Source organism: Salmo trutta, chromosome 13, assembly GCF_901001165.1.
Source record: "Salmo trutta chromosome 13, fSalTru1.1, whole genome shotgun sequence".
Lineage (NCBI taxonomy): Eukaryota > Metazoa > Chordata > Actinopteri > Salmoniformes > Salmonidae > Salmo > Salmo trutta.
In genome coordinates this window covers 40213740-40234800 of record NC_042969.1, presented here as the reverse complement: position 1 = coordinate 40234800, position 21061 = coordinate 40213740, and the positions used below count along the sequence as shown (strand labels likewise).

Below are 21061 nucleotides of genomic sequence, written 5' to 3'. Positions count from 1 at the left end.
CAGACAGCTGATATAGTAACAACTAGTCTATACAGACACAGACACAGACAGCTGATATAATAACAACTAGTCTATACAGACACAGACAGCTGATATAGTAACAACTAGTCTATACAGACACAGACAGCGTATATAGTAACATCTAGTCTATACAGACACAGAGACAGATAGCTGATATTGTAACAACTAGTCTATTTAGTAACAGACAGCTGATATTTTAACAACTAGTCTATACAGACACAGACAGCTGATATAGTAACAACAAGTCTATACAGACACAGAAAGCGGATATAGTAACATCTAGTCTATACAGACACAGACACATACAGCTGATATAGTAACAACTAGTCTATACAGAGACAGACAGCTGATATGGTAACAACTATTCTATACAGACACAGACAGCTGATATGATAACAACTAGTCTATACAGACACAGACAGCTGATATATTAACATCTAGTCAATACATACGTAAACATCTGATTTATTTACAACTAGTCAATACAGATACAGACAGCTGATATAGTAACATCTAGTCTATATAGACACAGACAGCGTATATAGTAACATCTAGTCTACACAGACACAGACACAGACAGCTGATATAGTAAAACTAGTCTATACAGACACAGACAGCTGATATAGTAACAACTAGTTTATACAAACACAGAAAGCGCATATAGTAACAACTAGTCTATACAGACACAGACAGCTGATAAAGTAACAACTAGTCTGTACAGACACAGACAGCTGATATAGTAACAACGAGTCAATACAAACACAGACAGCTGATATAGTAACAACTAGTCTATACAGACACAGACAGTTGAAATAGTGACATCTAGTCTATACAGACACAGACAGCTGATATAGTAACAACTAGTCTATACAGACACAGACACAGACAGCTGATATAGTAACAACTAGTCTATACAGACAAAGACAGCTGATATAGTAACAACTAGTCTATACAGACACAGACAGCTGATATAGTAACATCTAGTCAATACAGACACAGACACAGACAGCTGATATAGTAACAACTAGTCTATACAGACACAGAATGCTGATATATTAACATCTAGTAAATACAGACACAGACACAGACACAGACAGCTGATATAGTAACAACTAGTCTATTACGACACAGACAGCTGATATAGTAACAACTAGTCTATACAGACACAGACAACTGATATAGTAACAACTAGTCTATACAGACACAGACAGCTGATATAGTAACATCTAGTCTACACAGACACTGACACAGACAGCTGATATAGTAAAACTAGTCTATACAGACACAGACAGCTGATATAGTAACAACTAGTCTATACAGACACAGAAAGCGCATATAGTAACAACTAGTCTATACAGACACAGACACAGACAGCTGATAAAGTAACAACTAGACTGTACAGACACAGACAGCTGATATAGTAACAACTAGTCTATACAGACACAGACACATACAGCTGATATAGTAACAACTAGTCTATACAGACACATACAGCTGATATAGTAACAACTAGTCTATACAGACACAGACAGCTGATATAGTAACATCTAGTCTATACAGACACAGACAAAGACAGCTGATTTAGTAACAACTAGTCTATACAGATACAGACAGCTGATATAGTAGCATCTAGTCTATACAGACACAGACAGCTGATATAGTAACAACTAGTCTATACAGACACAGACACAGCCAGCTGATATAGTAACAACTAGTCTATACAGACACAGATAGCTGATATAATAACATCTCGTCTATACAGACACAGACACAGACAGCTGAAATAATAACAACTAGTCTATACAGACACAGACAGAGACAGCTGAAATAATAACACCTAATCTATACAGACACAGACACAGACAGCTGAAATAGTAACAATTAGTCTATACAGACACAGACACAGACACAGACAGATGATATAGTAACAACTAGTCTATACAGACACAGACAGCTGATATAGTAACAACTAGTCTATACAGACACAGACAGCTGATATAGTAACAACTAGTCTATACAGACACAGAGAGCTGATATAAAATCAACTAGTCTATACAGACACAGACAGCGGACATAGTAACAACTAGTCTATACAGACACAGACACAGACAGCTGATATAGTAACAACTAGTCTATACAGACACAGACAGCTGATATAGTAACAACTAGTCTATACAGACACAGACAGCTGATATAAAAACTTCTAGTCTATACAGACACAGATAGCTGATATAATAACATCTCATCTATACAGACACAGACACAGACAGCTGAAATAATAACAACTAGTCTATACAGACACAGACACACACAGCTGAAATAGTAACATCTAGTCTATACAGACACAGACAGAGACAGCTGAAATAATAACACCTAATCTATACAGACACAGACACAGACAGCTGAAATAGTAACAACTAGTCTATACAGACACAGACAGCTGATATAGTAACAACTAGTCTATACAGACACAGACACATACAGCTGATATAGTAACAACTAGTCTATACAGACACAGACAGCTGATATAGTAACATCTAGTCTGTACAGACACAGACAAAGACAGCTGATTTAGAAACAACTAGTCTATACAGATACAGACAGCTGATATAGTAACAACTATTCTATACAGACACAGAGACAGACAGCTGATATAGTAACAACTAGTCTATATAGACACAGACAGCTGATATAGTAACAACTAGTCTATACAGACACAGACAGCTGATATAGTAACACCTAGTCTATACAGACAAAGACAGCTGATATAGTAACATCTAGTCTATATAGACACAGACAGTGTATATAGTAACATCTAGTCTACACAGACACAGTCACAGACAGCTGATATAGTAAAACTAGTCTATACAGACACAGACAGCTTATATAGTAACAACTAGTTCATACAAACACAGAAAGCGCATGTAGTAACAACTAGTCTATACAGACACAGACAGCTGATAAAGTAACAACTAGTCTGTACAGACACAGACAGCTGATATAGTAACAACGAGTCAATACAAACACAGACAGCTGATATAGTAACAACTAGTCTATACAGACACAGACAGCTGAAATAGTGACATCTAGTCTATACAGACACAGACAGCTGATATAGTAACAACTAGTCTATACAGACACAGACACAGACAGCTGATATAGTAACAACTAGTCTATACAGACAAAGACAGCTGATATAGTAACAACTAGTCTATACAGACACAGACAGCTGATATAGTAACATCTAGTCAATACAGACACAGACACAGACAGCTGATATAGTAACAACTAGTCTATACAGACACAGAAAGCTGATATATTAACATCTAATCTATACAGACACAGACACAGACACAGACAGCTGATATAGTAACAACTAGTCTATACAGACACAGACAGCTGATATAGTAACATCTAGTCTACACAGACACAGACACAGACAGCTGATATAGTAAAACTAGTCTATACAGACACAGACAGCTGATATAGTAACAACTAGTCTATACAGACACAGAAAGCGCATATAGTAACAACTAGTCTATACAGACACAGACACAGACAGCTGATAAAGTAACAACTAGACTGTACAGACACAGACAGCTGATATAGTAACAACTAGTCTATACAGACACAGACCCATACAGCTGAAATAGTAACAACTAGTCTATACAGACACATACAGCTGATATAGTAACAACTAGTCTATACAGACACAGACAGCTGATATAGTAACATCTAGTCTATACAGACACAGACAAAGACAGCTGATTTAGTAACAACTAGTCTATACAGATACAGACAGCTGATATAGTAGCATCTAGTCTATACAGACACAGACAGCTGATATAGTAACAACTAGTCTATACAGACACAGACAGCGGACATAGTAACAACTAGTCTATACAGACACAGACAGCTGATATAGTAACAACTAGTCTATACAGACACAGACACAGACAGCTGATATAATAACAACTAGTCTATACAGACACAGACAGCTGATATAGTAACAACTAGTCTATACAGACACAGACAGCGTATATAGTAACATCTAGTCTATACAGACACAGAGACAGATAGCTGATATAGTAACAACTAGTCTATTTAGTAACAGACAGCTGATATTTTAACAACTAGTCTATACAGACACAGACAGCTGATATAGTAACAACAAGTCTATACAGACACAGAAAGCGGATATAGTAACATCTAGTCTATACAGACACAGACACATACAGCTGATATATTAACAACTAGTCTATACAGAGACAGACAGCTGATATGGTAACAACTATTCTATACAGACACAGACAGCTGATATGATAACAACTAGTCTATACAGACACAGACAGCTGATATATTAACATCTAGTCAATACATACGTAAACATCTGATTTATTTACAACTAGTCAATACAGATACAGACAGCTGATATAGTAACATCTAGTCTATATAGACACAGACAGCGTATATAGTAACATCTAGTCTACACAGACACAGACACAGACAGCTGATATAGTAAAACTAGTCTATACAGACACAGACAGCTGATATAGTAACAACTAGTTTATACAAACACAGAAAGCGCATATAGTAACAACTAGTCTATACAGACACAGACAGCTGATAAAGTAACAACTAGTCTGTACAGACACAGACAGCTGATATAGTAACAACGAGTCAATACAAACACAGACAGCTGATATAGTAACAACTAGTCTATACAGACACAGACAGTTGAAATAGTGACATCTAGTCTATACAGACACAGACAGCTGATATAGTAACAACTAGTCTATACAGACACAGACACAGACAGCTGATATAGTAACAACTAGTCTATACAGACAAAGACAGCTGATATAGTAACAACTAGTCTATACAGACACAGACAGCTGATATAGTAACATCTAGTCAATACAGACACAGACACAGACAGCTGATATAGTAACAACTAGTCTATACAGACACAGAATGCTGATATATTAACATCTAGTCTATACAGACACAGACACAGACACAGACAGCTGATATAGTAACAACTAGTCTATTACGACACAGACAGCTGATATAGTAACAACTAGTCTATACAGACACAGACAACTGATATAGTAACAACTAGTCTATACAGACACAGACAGCTGATATAGTAACATCTAGTCTACACAGACACTGACACAGACAGCTGATATAGTAAAACTAGTCTATACAGACACAGACAGCTGATATAGTAACAACTAGTCTATACAGACACAGAAAGTGCATATAGTAACAACTAGTCTATACAGACACAGACACAGACAGCTGATAAAGTAACAACTAGACTGTACAGACACAGACAGCTGATATAGTAACAACTAGTCTATACAGACACAGACACATACAGCTGATATAGTAACAACTAGTCTATACAGACACATACAGCTGATATAGTAACAACTAGTCTATACAGACACAGACAGCTGATATAGTAACATCTAGTCTATACAGACACAGACAAAGACAGCTGATTTAGTAACAACTAGTCTATACAGATACAGACAGCTGATATAGTAGCATCTAGTCTATACAGACACAGACAGCTGATATAGTAACAACTAGTCTATACAGACACAGACAGCGGATATAGTAACAACTCGTCTATACAGACACAGACACAGACACAGACAGCTGATATAGTAACAACTAGTCTATACAGACACAGACAGCTGATATAGTAACAACTAGTCTATACAGACACAGACAGCTGATATAAAAAAATGTAGTCTATAAAGACACAGACAGCGTATATAGTAACATCTAGTCTATACAGACACAGAGACAGATAGCTGATATAGTAACAACTAGTCTATATAGACACAGACAGCTGATATAGTAACAACTAGTCTATACAGACACAGACAGCTGATATAGTAACAACTAGTCTATACAGACACAGAAAGCGGATATAGTAACAACTCGCCTATACAGACACAGACAGCTGATATAGTAACATCTAGTCTATACAGACACAGACACAGCCAGCTGATATAGTAACAACTAGTCTATACAGAGACAGACAGCGTATATGGTAACAACTATTCTATACAGACACAGACAGCTGATATGGGAACAACTAGTCTATACAGACACAGACAGCTGATATAGTAACATCTAGTCAATACAGACACAGACAGCTGATTTATTTACAACTAGTCAATACAGATACAGACAGCTGATATAGTAACATCTAGTCTATATAGACACAGACAGCTGTTATAGTAACAACTAGTCTATACAGACACAGAAAGCGCATATATTAACAACTAGGCTATACAGACACAGACACAGTCAGCTGATATAGTAACATCTAGTCTATACAGACACAGACAGCTGATATAGTAACAGCTAGTCTACACAGACACAGACACAGACAGCTGATATAGTAAAACTAGTCTATCCAGACACAGACAGCTGTTATAGTAACAACTAGTCTATACAGACACAGAAAGCGCATATAGTAACAACTAGGCTATACAGACACAGACACAGTCAGCTGATATAGTAACATCTAGTCTATACAGACACAGACACAGACAGCTGATATAGTAACAACAAGTCTATACAGACACAGAAAGCTGATATATTAACATCTAGTCTATACAGACACAGACACAGACACAGACAGCTGATATAGTAACAACTAGTCTATTACGACACAGACAGCTGATATAGTAACAACTAGTCTATACAGACACAGACAGCTGATATAGTAACAACTAGTCTATACAGACACAGACAGCTGATATAGTAACATCTAGACTACACAGACACAGACCCAGACAGCTGATATAGTAAAACTAGTCTGTACAGACACAGACAGCTGATATAGTAACAACTAGTCTATACAGACACAGAAAGCGCATATAGTAACAACTAGTCTATACAGACACAGACACAGACAGCTGATAAAGTAACAACTAGTCTGTACAGACACAGACAGCTGATATAGTAACAACTAGTCTATACAGACACAGACACATACAGCTGATATAGTAACAACTAGTCTATACAGACACAGACAGCTGATATAGTAACAACTAGTCTATACAGACACAGACAGCTGATATAGTAACATCTAGTCTATACAGACACAGACAAAGATAGCTGATTTAGTAACAACTAGTCTATACAGATACAGACAGCTGATATAGTAGCATCTAGTCTATACAGACACAGACAGCTGATATAGTAACAACTAGTCTATACAGACACAGACAGCGGATATAGTAACAACTAGTCTATACAGACACAGACACAGACAGCTGATATAGTAACAACTAGTCTATACAGACACAGACAACTGATATAGTAACAACTAGTCTATACAGACACAGACAGCTGATATAAAAACATCTAGTCTATATAGACACAGACAGCGTATATAGTAACATCTAGTCTATACAGACACAGAGACAGATAGCTGATATAGTAACAACTAGTCAATATAGACACAGACAGCTGATATAGTAACAACTAGTCTATACAGACACAGACAGCTGATATAGTAACAACTAGTCTATACAGACACAGAAAGCGGATATAGTAACAACTCGCCAATACAGACACAGACAGCTGATATAGTAACATCTAGTCTATACAGACACAGACACAGCCAGCTGATATGGTAATAACTAGTCTATACAGACACAGACACATACAGCTGATATAGTAACAACTAGTCTATACAGAGACAGACAGCTGATATGGTAACAACTATTCTATACAGACACAGACAGCTGATATGGGAACAACTAGTCTATACAGACACAGACAGCTGATATAGTAACATCTAGTCAATACAGACACAGACAGCTGATTTATTTACAACTAGTCAATACAGATACAGACAGCTGATATAGTAACATCTAGTCTATATAGACACAGACAGCGTATATAGTAACATCTAGTCTACACAGACACAGACACAGACAGCTGATATAGTAAAACTAGTCTATCCAGACACAGACAGCTGATATAGTAACAACTAGTCTATACAGACACAGAAAGCGCATATAGTAACAACTAGTCTATACAGACACAGACACAGTCAGCTGATAAAGTAACAACTAGTCTGTACGGACACAGACAGCTGATATAGTAACAACTAGTCTACACAGACACAGACAGTTGAAATAGTGACATCTAGTCTATACAGACACAGACAGCTGATATAGTAACAACTAGTCTATACAGACACAGACACAGACAGCTGATATAGTAACAACTAGTCTATACAGACAAAGACAGCTGATATAGTAACAACTAGTCTATACAGACACAGACAGCTGATATGGGAACAACTAGTCTATACAGACACAGACAGCTGATATAGTACCATCTAGTTAATACAGACACAGACAGCTGATTTATTTACAACTAGTCAATACAGATACAGACAGCTGATATAGTAACATCTAGTCTATATAGACACAGACAGCGTATATAGTAACATCTAGTCTACACAGACACAGACACAGACAGCTGATATAGTAAAACTAGTCTATCCAGACACAGACAGCTGATATAGTAACAACTAGTCTATACAGACACAGAAAGCGCATATAGTAACAACTAGTCTATACAGACACAGACACAGTCAGCTGATAAAGTAACAACTAGTCTGTACAGACACAGACAGCTAATATAGTAACAACTAGTCTACACAGACAGTTGAAATAGTGACATCTAGTCTATACAGACACAGACAGCTGATATAGTAACAACTAGTCTATACAGACACAGACACAGACAGCTGATATAGTAACAACTTGTCTATACAGACAAAGACAGCTGATATAGTAACAACTAGTCTATACAGACACAGACAGCTGATATAGTAACAACTAGTCTATACAGACAAAGACAGCTGATATAGTAACAACTAGTCTATACAGACACAGACAGCGGATATAGTAACAACTAGTCTATACAGACAAAGACAGCTTATATAGTAACAACTAGTCTATACAGACAAAGACAGCTGATATAGTAACAACTAGTCTATACAGACACAGACAGCTGATATAGTAACAACTAGTCTATACAGACACAGACAGCTGATATAGTAACAACTAGTCTGTACAGACACAGACAACTGATATAGTAACAACTAGTCTATACAGACACAGACAGCTGATTTAGTAACAACTAGTCTATTTGGACAGATACAGCTGATATAGTAACAACTAGTCTATACAGACACAGACAGCTGATATAGTAACATCTAGTCTATATAGACACAGACAGCTGAAATAGTGACATCTAGTCTATACAGACACAGACAGCTGATATAGTAACATCTAGTCTATACAGACACAGACAGCTGATATAGTAACAACTAGTCTATTCAGACACAGACAGCTGATATAGTAACATCTAGTCTATACAGACACAGACAGCTGATATAGTAACAACTAGTCTATACAGACACAGACAGCTGATATAGTAACAACTAGTCTATACAGACACAGACAGCTGCGAGATGATTGAAAGGATTAGCCTTTTTTTCACCTGATTAATAATGTAAGAGTTAAATTGAATAGAACGCCGAGACCCATTTACTTTGTATTGCTTTCCTTTTTATAATGTCAATCAATGAAGCCTCGCACTTAGGCCCCGTGACCCAGAGAAATGGAGCGTAAATTGCAGGTCGCTCGTTTGTGCAATTTGGTTCTTTATTCAAATCATACTAGGCTTGTTAAAAAAAGAAACTGCCACAAATGTTCTTACGATTGTCACGTTAATCACTGTCATTACCACAACCCCTAAATAGTCTACACGAATTTCACATTATTAAAATATGTCCATTTACTTACTTTGAGTTCTCAGAGGCCAGGGCTCAGACTGAACTCTAGGTGTAGTGAGTTATAATAGACTGGTATCCTCCAAAAATGCACCCTATTCCTTAGATAGTGCACTACTTTTGACCGGAGCCCTACGGCCACTATATATGGAATAGTACACTATTTGGTAGACAGCCTCTGTATTTGCCTTGGCGGGGTGGTGGGCAGTAGGGAAGGTGATAGGGAGGGGATGGTGGTTCGGCAGGAGGGTAGGAGGGGAGCCGGGTTGGATACGTGAAAACGAGGGGGCAGGCAGTCTGCTGTGGTGGAGCCACTCTGTGCTTAGAGGTAATCAGTGGCAGAGTGTCTTGGCAATTTATCACGCCGTGGTGGGCAATCAATTGCAGAGAGAGGACAAGGAAATGATTCAGCCACGGAGGCCCGGGTGGGAGCAGAAGAGCGGCGAGCAGCGAGAGAGAGTGAGAGAGGGAGAGAGAGAGAGAGAGAGAGAGAGAGAGAGAGAGAGAGAGAGAGAGAGATAGAGGGAGAGAGAGAGAGAGAGAGAGAGAGAGGGAGAGGGGGGGGAGATAGAGCAGAGAAGCTGGCCAATTTCAGAGGGAGTACTAGTCCAAAGGCTTCCGAGTCAACAAATCATTTAATTTAAGAAGAAAGGAGAAGGAAGCCACGTCCCCAGTGGCACCCTATTACATAGTGTAAACTACTTTTGACGAGGGCTTATAGGGCTTACAGGGCTCTGGTCAAACATAGTGCACTATATAAAGAATAGGGCACCATTTGGGAGCAGGAGAGTAAATATAGAAAGTTGATTAGAATTCTGAAGACGTGATTCCATCCAATCAACTTTCATGATCCAATTCTACCCATTATGTGCCAGTACTGAAGTCTGACGGCGAGCACGCAGGAGTAGGGCAACACACAGAGACGTGCACGAACATACACACAAACACACAGTGTGTTGCCAAAACAACAACCTCTCCCTCAACGTCAGCAAGACAAATGTTGCTGATCGTGGACAACAGGAAATGGATGGCCGAGCACGCCCCATCAATGGGGCTGTAGTGGAGACGGTCGAGAGTGTCACGTTACTCAGTGTCCACATCATTAAGGATATGTCATTGTCCACACACACCAACACAACAACGACTTTTCCCCCTCAGGAGGCATGGCCTCCTCAGATCCTCAAAAAAGTCAAGAGCATCTTGACTGGAGGCGTCATCGCTTGGTATGGCAACTGTTTGGCATCCGATCGCAAGACGGTACAGTTGATGGTACGGACAGCCCAGTACATCACTGGGGCCGAGCTCCCTGCCATCCAGGACCTCTATACCAGGCGGTGTTAGAGAAAGGCCCTAAACATTATCAAGGACTCCAGTCACCCAAGTCATAGACTGTTCCCTCTGATGCCGCACGGAAAACGGTCTGGAACCAACAAGAGCCTGAACAACTTCTACCCCAAAGCCATAAGACTGCTGAATAGTTAGTTAAATAGTTAACCAAATAGTTACCAAGACTATCTGCACTGACCAAGTCAGGTTGCTCATTGACTCAGTACTGGTACCCTGTGTATATAGTCAGGTTACTCATTGACTCAGTACTGGTACTCTGTGTATATAGCCAGGTTACTCATTGACTCAGTACTGATACTCTGTGTATATAGCCAGGTTACTCATTGACTCAGTACTGGTACTCTGTGTATATAGTCAGGTTACTCATTGACTCAGTACTGGTACTCTGTGTATATAGTCAGGTTACTCATTGTGTATTTATTATAACTTTTATTATTAAGTGTTTTACTTTTCTATTATTTCTCTATTTTCTTTCTCTCTCTATTGTTGGGAATGGCCGTCAGTCAGCGTTTCACTGTTAGTCTACAGCTGTTGTTTATGAAGCATTTGACAAGTACAATTTGATTTGGTTTGATTTGACACAGACACGCACTACAGGACACTAGTTGACCCTAGCCATCACATAAACACACACACACACACACAATGTATAGTTTGAAATTTGTCTAGATTAATTCAGACCAGGAATAGTTTTTTTTGTTGCAATAGCAGAGATGGTGTCAGTCTCAGGCAGAGCAGAATAAGAACGGCCATGTATTTAATGTCTTTCAAGTGTGAAAAGTGATGGTAAATTACATGGTGATGTAGTCTACATTTAGACCATTTCACAACCATCAACCACATGGAATCAGTGCCTGTTATGCCAAGAAAAAGAGATCAAAAATACTTTAATCTTAACACTACTCTCACTGCTCAGTCCTTACATGTGGCTTGGCATTTTCAAGCTAATGTGTTATTTAGAATCATATCGAAAATATTTGTAAGAAGTTTCGTTTAGTAGGAAGTTTAGTTTAGTAATATGTTTAGTTCAGAATGAAGTTTAGTTTAGAATGAAGTTTAGTTTAGTATGAAGTTTAGTTTAGTAGGAAGTTTAGTATGAAGTTTAGTTTAGTATGAAATTTAGTTTAGTAAGAAGTTTAGTTTAGTAGGAACTTTAGTTTAGTAGGAAGTTTAGTTTAGTATGACGTTTAGTTTAGTATGAAGTTTAGTTTAGTATGAAGTTTAGTTTAGTAGGAAGTTTAGTTTAGTAGGAAGTTTAGTTTAGTATGACGTTTAGTTTAGTATGAAGTTTAGTTTAGTATGACGTTTAGTTTAGTAGGAAGTTTAGTTTAGTATGACGTTTAGTTTAGTATGAATTTTAGTTTAGTAGAACTTTAGTTTAGAATGAAGTTTAGTTTAGTAGGAAGTTTAGTTTAGTAGGAAGTTTAGTTTAGTATGACGTTTAGTTTAGTATGAAGTTTTGTTTAGTATGAAGTTTAGTTGAATAAGAAGTTTAGTTGAGTAAGAAGTTTAGTTTAGTATGAAGTTTAGTATGAATGTCACGTCCTGACCAGTATCAGGGTTATTTGTTATGGTAGTTTGGTCAGGACGTGGCAGAGGGTATTTTGTTTATGTGGTTCGGGGTGGTGTTTTATGTAGTAGGGTGTTTGATTTATTATTTCCGGGTTTTTGGGGTTATGTTCTAGGTTTGTATTTTCTATGTGGTCTCTAGTCTTTTGTATTTCTATGTCTAGTTTATTGGGGTTGGACTCTCAATTGGAGGCAGGTGTTTTCTAGCTGCCTCTGATTGAGAGTCCTATATATGGATATGTGTTTGGTTAAGTGTTTGTGGGAGATTGTTTCTTGTTTTGCCTGTGTGAGCGTGACAAGACTGTTTTGTTGTTCGTGAGTTCTTCGTATTTGTTATTTTGGTGTTCTCTTTATTTTAAAATAAATACAAGATGAGCATCCACATTCCTGCTGCGTTTTGGTCCTCTATTCCCGACGACAACCGTTACAATGAAGTTTAGTTTAGTAAGAAGTTTAGTTTAGTATGAAGTTTAGTATGAAGTTTAGTTTAGTATGAAGTTTAGTTTAGTAAGAAGTTTAGTTTGGTAAGAAGTTTGGTAAGAAGTTTAGTAAGAAGTTTAGTTTAGTAAGACGTTTAGTAAGAAGTTTAGTTTAGTAAGAAGTTTAGTAAGAAGTTTAGTTTAGTAAGAAGTTTAGTTTGGTAAGAAGTTTGGTAAGAAGTTTAGTAAGAAGTTTAGTTTAGTAAGACGTTTAGTAAGAAGTTTAGTTTAGTAAGAAGTTTAGTAAGAAGTTTAGTTTAGTAAGAAGTTTAGTAAGAAGTTTAGTAAGAAGTTTAGTTGAGTAAGAAGTTTAGTTTAGTAAGAATTTTAGTAAGAAGTTTAGTTTAGTAAGAAGTTTAGTTGAGTATGAAGTTTAGTTGAGTAAGAAGTTTAGTAAGAAGTTTAGTAATACGTTTAGTTTAGTAAGAAGATTAGTAAGAAGTTTAGTTTAGTAAGACGTTTAGTAAGAAGTTTAGTTTAGTAAGACGTTTAGTTGAGTAAGAAGTTTAGTTTAGTAAGAAGTTTAGTTGAGTAAGAAGTTTAGTTTAGTAAGAAGTTTAGTAAGAAGTTTATTAAGACATTTAGTTGAGTAAGAAGTTTAGTTGAGTAAGAAGTTTAGTTTAGTAAGAAGTTTAGTTTAGTAAGAAGTTTAATTGAGTAAGAAGTTTAGTTTAGTAAGAAGTTTAGTAAGAAGTTTAGTTGAGTAATACGTTTAGTAAGAAGTTGAGTAATACGTTTAGTTTAGTAAGAAGTTTAGTAAGAAGTTTAGTTTAGTAAGAAGTTTAGTAAGAAGTTTAGTTTAGTAAGAAGTTTATTTTAGTTTGAAGTTTAGTTTAGTAAGACATTTAGTTTAGTAAGAAGTTTAGTTGAGTAAGAAGTTTAGTAAGAAGTTTAGTTTAGTAAGAAGTTTAGTTTAGTAAGACATTTAGTTTAGTAAGACATTTAGTTTAGTAAGAAGTTTAGTTTAGTAAGAAGTTTAGAAAGAAGTTTAGTTTAGTAAGAAGTTTATTTTAGTTTGAAGTTTAGTTTAGTAAGACATTTAGTTTAGTAAGACGCTTAGTTGAGTAAGAAGTTTAGTTTAGTATGAAGTTTAGTTTAGTAAGAAGTTTAGTTTAGTAAGAAGTTTAGTTGAGTAAGAAGTTTAGTTCAGTAAGAAATGTAGTTTCGTAAGAAGTTTAGAGTTCAAGAAGTTCAGTTCAGTTTTTTCATGTTCATTTTAGACGTAAAACTTTGGGTCATTCTTTCTGTCTTTTGTCCAGCTTGTAGAGGACAATGAAATTAGCCTGAAGTTAAGAAGTTTAGAAACTAAGAAGTTTAGTTTAGTAAGAAGTTTAGTAAGAAGTTTAGTTGAGTAAGAAGTTTAGTTTAGTAAGAAGTTTAGTAAGAAGTTTAGTTGAGTATGAAGTTTAGTAAGAAGTTTAGTAATACGTTTAGTTTAGTAAGAAGATTAGTAAGAAGTTTAGTTTAGTAAGAAGTTTAGTAAGAAGTTTAGTAAGAAGTTGAGTTTAGTAAGACGTTTAGTAAGAAGTTTAGTTTAGTAAGACGTTTAGTTGAGTAAGAAGTTTAGTTTAGTAAGAAGTTTAGTTGAGTAAGAAGTTTAGTTTAGTAAGAAGTTTAGTTGAGTAAGAAGTTTAGTTTAGTAAGAAGTTTAGTAAGAAGTTTAGTTGAGTAAGAAGTTTAGTTTAGTAAGAAGTTTAGTTTAGTAAGAAGTTTAATTGAGTAAGAAGTTTAGTTTAGTAAGAAGTTTAGTAAGAAGTTTAGTTGAGTAATAAGTTTAGTAAGAAGTTGAGTAATAAGTTTAGTTTAGTAAGAAGTTTAGTAAGAAGTTTAGTTTAGTAAGAAGTTTAGTAAGAAGTTTAGTTTAGTAAGAAGTTTATTTTAGTTTGAAGTTTAGTTTAGTAAGACATTTAGTTTAGTAAGAAGTTTAGTTGAGTAAGAAGTTTAGTAAGAAGTTTAGTTTAGTAAGAAGTTTAGTAAGACATTTAGTTTAGTAAGACATTTAGTTTAGTAAGAAGTTTAGTTGAGTAAGAAGTTTAGTAAGAAGTTTAGTTTTTCAAGAAGTTTAGTTTAGTAAGAAGTTTAGTAAGAAGTTTAGTAAGAAATTTAGTAAGAAGTTTAGTTTAGTAAGAAGTTTAGTTGAGTAAGAAGTTTAGTTTAGTAAGAAATGTAGTTTCGTAAGAAGTCTTGTATGTAGTTTCGTAAGAAGAACATTTAGTTTCGTAAGAAGTCTTGTCTGTGTCATCTTAGACGTAAAACTTTGGGTCATTCTTTGTCTTTTGTCCAGCTTGTAGAGGACAATGAAATTAGCCTGAAGTCTTACCTCTGCTTTTGGATCAATTGCTTTACGACATGGTTGTGTTAGCGGAGAGTATTTAGATAGAAGACAGGCATCCTCATTGATGTCTTTGGTTCAAGACTAATGGTCACTTAAACGTAATGAGTAGCTTGGCAATAACATAACTCTCTTTAAACATGAATAAGATAAACGTTTGTGTTGCTACTTAAATCAGTAAAATATAATTCCATTAGGTTAAATTTTATAGTCTGTCTATAACCAGCCTGGGTAGGTCTATAACCAGCCTGAGAAGGTCTATAACTCCATTAGGTTGAATGTGATAGTCTGACTATAACCAGCCTGAGTAGGCCTATAACCAGCCTGAGTAGGCCTATAACCAGCCTGAGTAGGTCTATCACTCCATTAGGTCTAATGTGATAGTCTGTCTATAACCAGCCTGAGTAGGTCTATAACCAGCCTGAGTAGGTCTATAACCAGCCTGAGTAGGCCGTTAACTCAATTCCTGTTCTATTCAGAGTTCAGACAAATGAATCACGTTGGAAATGAGCTATTATCAGGCTGGTTTAATGTGATGCATCCACCCGCACTCAGCCCCGCCCCACCTACTCAGCCAATCAGGAGCCGATACTGCGTTACGGCTGTGGCATACTGAATACTTTTTACTAAATGGCACGTGCTAAATAGTATGCAACGATGAGTACCTAGTATGATGGTGCCGAAGAGGATGGCTGACATTTACTTATTTTGTTGCTGCTACTGTCTCTTACAACCAAAAATAACTTCTGGACATCAGAACAGCGATTACTCACAACGAACTGGAAGAAGCTTTTTCCTTTAACGAGTCCGACGAGAAGGATATCCTGCTTTCACAGGAACAGGCCCAAATCCCCATAATTTGTGTGAAGAACAGACGGAGGAAAAGAGGACGCAGGTCGGGATGCCTTCTGAGAATCCGTAGGCGAGCGAGTAAACTCCCACTGCCATCTGTTCTTCTTGCTAACATGCAATCATTGGAAAATAAAATTGATGACCTACGATTACGATTATCCTACCAACGGGACATTAAGAACTGTAATATCTTATGTTTCACCGAGTCGTGGCTGAACGACGACACCGATAATATAGAGCTGGAGGGATTTTCAATGCACCGGCAGAACAGAGAAGCTTTGTCTGGTAAGACGAGTGGTGCGTGTGTGTGTCTTTTTGCCAATAACATCTGGTGTGCGATGTCTAATATTAAAGAAGTCTCGAGGTATTGCTCGCCTGAGGTAGAGTACCTTATGATAAGCTGTAGACCACACTATCTACCAAGTGAGTTCTCATCTATATTATTCGTACCACCACAGACTGATGCTGGTACTAAGACCACACTCAACCAGCCAAATAAGGTCGTAAGCAAACAAGAAAATGCTCATCCAGAAGTGGCACTCCTAGTGGCCGGTGTCTTTAATGCAGGCAAACTGAAATCAGTTTTACCAAATTTTTACCAGCATGTCACATGCACAACCAGAGGAAAAATAAAACCCTGGACCACCTTTACTCCACACACAGAGATGCATACAAAGCCTTTCCCCCGCCCTCCATTTGGCAAATCTGACCATAATTATATCATCCTGATTCCTGCTTACAAACAAAAACTAAAGCAGGAAGTACCAGTGACTAGCTCAATACGGAAGTGGTCAGGTGAAGCGGATGTCACGCTACATAACTGTTATGCTAGCACAAACTTGAATATGTTCCGGAATTCATCCAATGGCATTGAGGAGCATACCACCTCAGTCATCGACTTAATCAATAAGTGCATCGACGACGTCGTCCACATAGTGACCTTACTTACATATCTCAACCAGAAGCCATGGATTCCGCATTGAGCTAAAGGTTCGAGCTGCCGCTTTCAAGAAGCGGGATGCTTAAAATAAGTCCCGCTATGCCCTCAGACGAACCATCAAACAAGCAAAGCATCAATATAGGATTAAGATTGAATCCTACTACACCTGCTCTGACGCTCGTCGGATGTTGCAGGGCTTGAAAACTTTTACGGACTACAAAGGGAAACCCAGACGTGAGCTGCCAAGTGACGCAAGCCTACCGATGAGCTAAATGCCTTTAATGCTCGCTTCGAGACAAGCAACATTCACAAAGCCACGGGGCCAGACGGATTACCAGGACGTGTACACAAAGCATGCGCGGACCTACTGGCAAGTGTCTTCACTGACATTTTCAACCTCTCCCTGACAGTCTGTAATACCTACATGTTTAAAGCAGACCAGCATAGTCCCTGTGCTCAAGGAAGCAAAAGTAACCTGCCTAAATGATTACTTCCCATAGCACTCATGTCGGTAGCCATGAAGTGCTTTGAAAGGCTGGTCATGGCTCACAATAACAGCATCCTCCTGGATACCCAATCTCAATCGCATTCCACACTGCCCTTTTCCAGCTAGACAAAAGGAACACTTATGTGAGAATGCTGTTCATTGACTACATCTCAGCGTTCAACACCATAGTGCCCAGGATGCTCATCACTAAGCTAAGGACCCTGGAACCAAACACCTCTGCAACTGGATCCTGGAGTTCCTGATGGGCCGCCCCCAGATGGTAAGGGTAGGCAACAACATGTCTGCCACGCTGATCCTCAACACTGGTGCCCCTCAGGGGTGTGTACTTTGTCCCCTCCTGTACTCCCTGTTCACCCATGACTGCGTGGCCAAAAACAACTCCAACACCATCATTAAGTCTGCTGACGACACAACAGCGGTAGGCCTGATCACCGACAACGATGAGGCAGCCTATAAGGAGGAGGTCAGAGAACTGGCAGTGTGGTGCCAGGACAACAACCTCTCCCTCAATGTGAGCAAGACAAAGGAGCTGATCATGGACTACAGGAAAAGGCAGGCTGAACAGGCCCTCATTAACATTGACGGTACTATAGTGGAGCAGGTTGAGAGCTTCAGGTTCCTTGGTGTCCACATCACCAAGAAACTATCATGGTCCAAACACACCAAGATAGCCCTGAAGAGGGGACGACAAAACCTTTTTCCCCTTAGGAGACTGAAAAGATTTGGCATGGGTCCCCAGATCCTCAAAAAGTTCTACAGCTGCACCATCGAGAGCATCCTGACCAGTTGCATCACCGCCTGGTATGGTAACTGCTCAGCATGTGACCGTAAGGCGCTACAGAGGGTAGTGCGTATGGCCCAGTACATCACTGGGGCCAAGCTTCCTGCAATCCACAATCTATACAATAGGCGGTGTCAGAGGAAAGCCCATAAAATTGTCAGAGACTCCAGTCACCCAAGTCATAGACTGTTTTCTCTGCTACCGCATGGCAACCGGTACCGGAGCACCAAGTCTAGGACCAAAATGCTCCTTAAAAGCTTCTACCCCCAAGACATAAGACTGCTGAACAATTAATCAAAGGGTCACCGGACTATTACATTGATCCCTCCCCCCCTCTCCATTTGTTTTGTACACTGCTGCTACTCGCTGTTTAATATCTATGCATAGTCACTTCACCCCTACCTACATGTACAGATTACCTCAACTAACCTGTACCCCGCACACTGACTCGGTACCGGTACCCCCTGTATATAGACTCGTTATTGTTATGTTATTGTGTTACTTTTTATTATTTTTTATTTGTTACTTTAGTTTATTTGGTAAATATTTTCTTAACTCTTCTTGAACTGCATTGTTGGTTAAAGGCTTGTAAGTAAGCATTTCACCCTAAGGTCTATACTTGTTTTATTCGGCGTTTGTGATAAATACAGTTTGATTTGACTTAATATAGTATACAGTTTATGTATTTAGTACACTAGTATGGATATTTGGACACGGCCAGTATCTAGTTTGAGAAAGAGAATAATAGTGACCATAGTTACATATTCACAGCTAGTGTACATACCACAGCACAGGAGCAGGTGTGTTTTTGTCTTTCTACAGTTTTTTCTTGAACATGGAACCAAGGTCAAGAGCAGCAGGGTGTCACGTTCTTTCTTATCCCCATCAACATTAGGGAAGTGTCACGTTCTTTCCTGTCCCCCACGGTGATCATTTTGTTCGCAGCTCAAGGAAAAGGGTAGCCTACCCGCTGGTGCACCTGTCATTGACTCAAGTCAGGATGTACATTGGCTCCGTCCCAACTGGCAAACTATTCCCTTTGTAGTGCACTACTTTTGACCAGGGCCTATAGGGCTATGAAGTAGTGCACTACTTTTGACCAGGGCCTATAGGGCTATGAAGTAGTGCACTGCTTTTGACCAGGACCTATAGGGCTATGAAGTAGTGCACTACTTTTGACCAGGGCCAATAGGGCTATGAAGTAGCGCTCCAAATAGGATATGTTACATTGTCATTGACTGTAGCCAGAGATAAAGCCTAGCCAACCACTGTTACATTGTCATTGACTGTAGCCAGGGATAAAGCCTAGCCAACCACTGTTACCTTGTCAATGAGTCTACCTGGCAGGGCAGCAGGCAGCATCACACCCTCAGTACTGTAGTCACATGGTAGCACACAGCATCACACCCACAGTACAGTAGTAACATGGCAGCAGACAGCATCACACCCTCAGTACAATAGTCACATGGCAGCAGACAGCATCACACCCTCAGTACTGTAGTCACATGGCAGCAGGCAGCATCACACCCACAGTACAGTAGTAACAAGGCAGCAGACAGCATCACACCCACAGTACTGTAGTCACATGGCAGCATACAGCATCACACCCACAGTACTGTAGTCACATGGCAGCATACAGCATCACACCCACAGTGCAGTAGTCACATGGCAGCAGACAGCATGACACCCTCAGTACTGTAGTCACATGGCAGCAGACAGCATCAGACAGGACCCTACTAATATATATCGGTCCATGATACATGTAGTCAGACAGGACCCCACTAATATCTATATGTCCATGATACATGTAGTCAGACAGAATCGCACAGGACAGGATCGCACAGGACAGGGAGTAGCCTAGCTGTGGCTCAGTTGGTAGAGCATGGTGTTTGCACCGCCAGGGTTGTGGGTTCGATTCCCACGGCGTTCCAGTACCGACATTTATTTATGAAATGTATGCATTCACTACTGTAAGTCGCTCTGGATAAGAGCGTCTGCTAAATGACTAAAATGTAAAAAAATGTAAAAATGTCCATGATACATGTAGTCAGACAGGACCCCACTAATATCTATCTGTCTATGATACATGTAGACAGACAGGAACCTACTAAAATATATCTGTCCATGATGCATGTTGTCAGACAGGATCTTACTAATATATATCTGTCCATGATACATGTAGTCAGACAGGACCCTACTAATATATGTATCTGTCCATGATACATGTAGTCAGACAGGACCATGTCGGGTAACCCTGGCTGATTTGTCACTTCATCCCTCCCTCCCCATTCCCTCCACTCCTCTCTTCCACTTTCCCTTTTCCCCTCTCCCTACCTTCCTCCATCCCTCCATCCCTGTACCTTCTCTCCCTCCCTTCCTCCAACCCAC

The 21061-nt window shown here is 38.6% G+C and overlaps 1 protein-coding gene across 1 annotated transcript in view; it reads left to right on the top strand.

Moving 5' to 3' along the window:
* The window catches only part of LOC115206768 (netrin receptor unc-5 homolog), a 40988-nt gene that overhangs the window by 18797 nt on the left and 1130 nt on the right, over positions 1-21061 (top strand). The window lies entirely within an intron of this gene.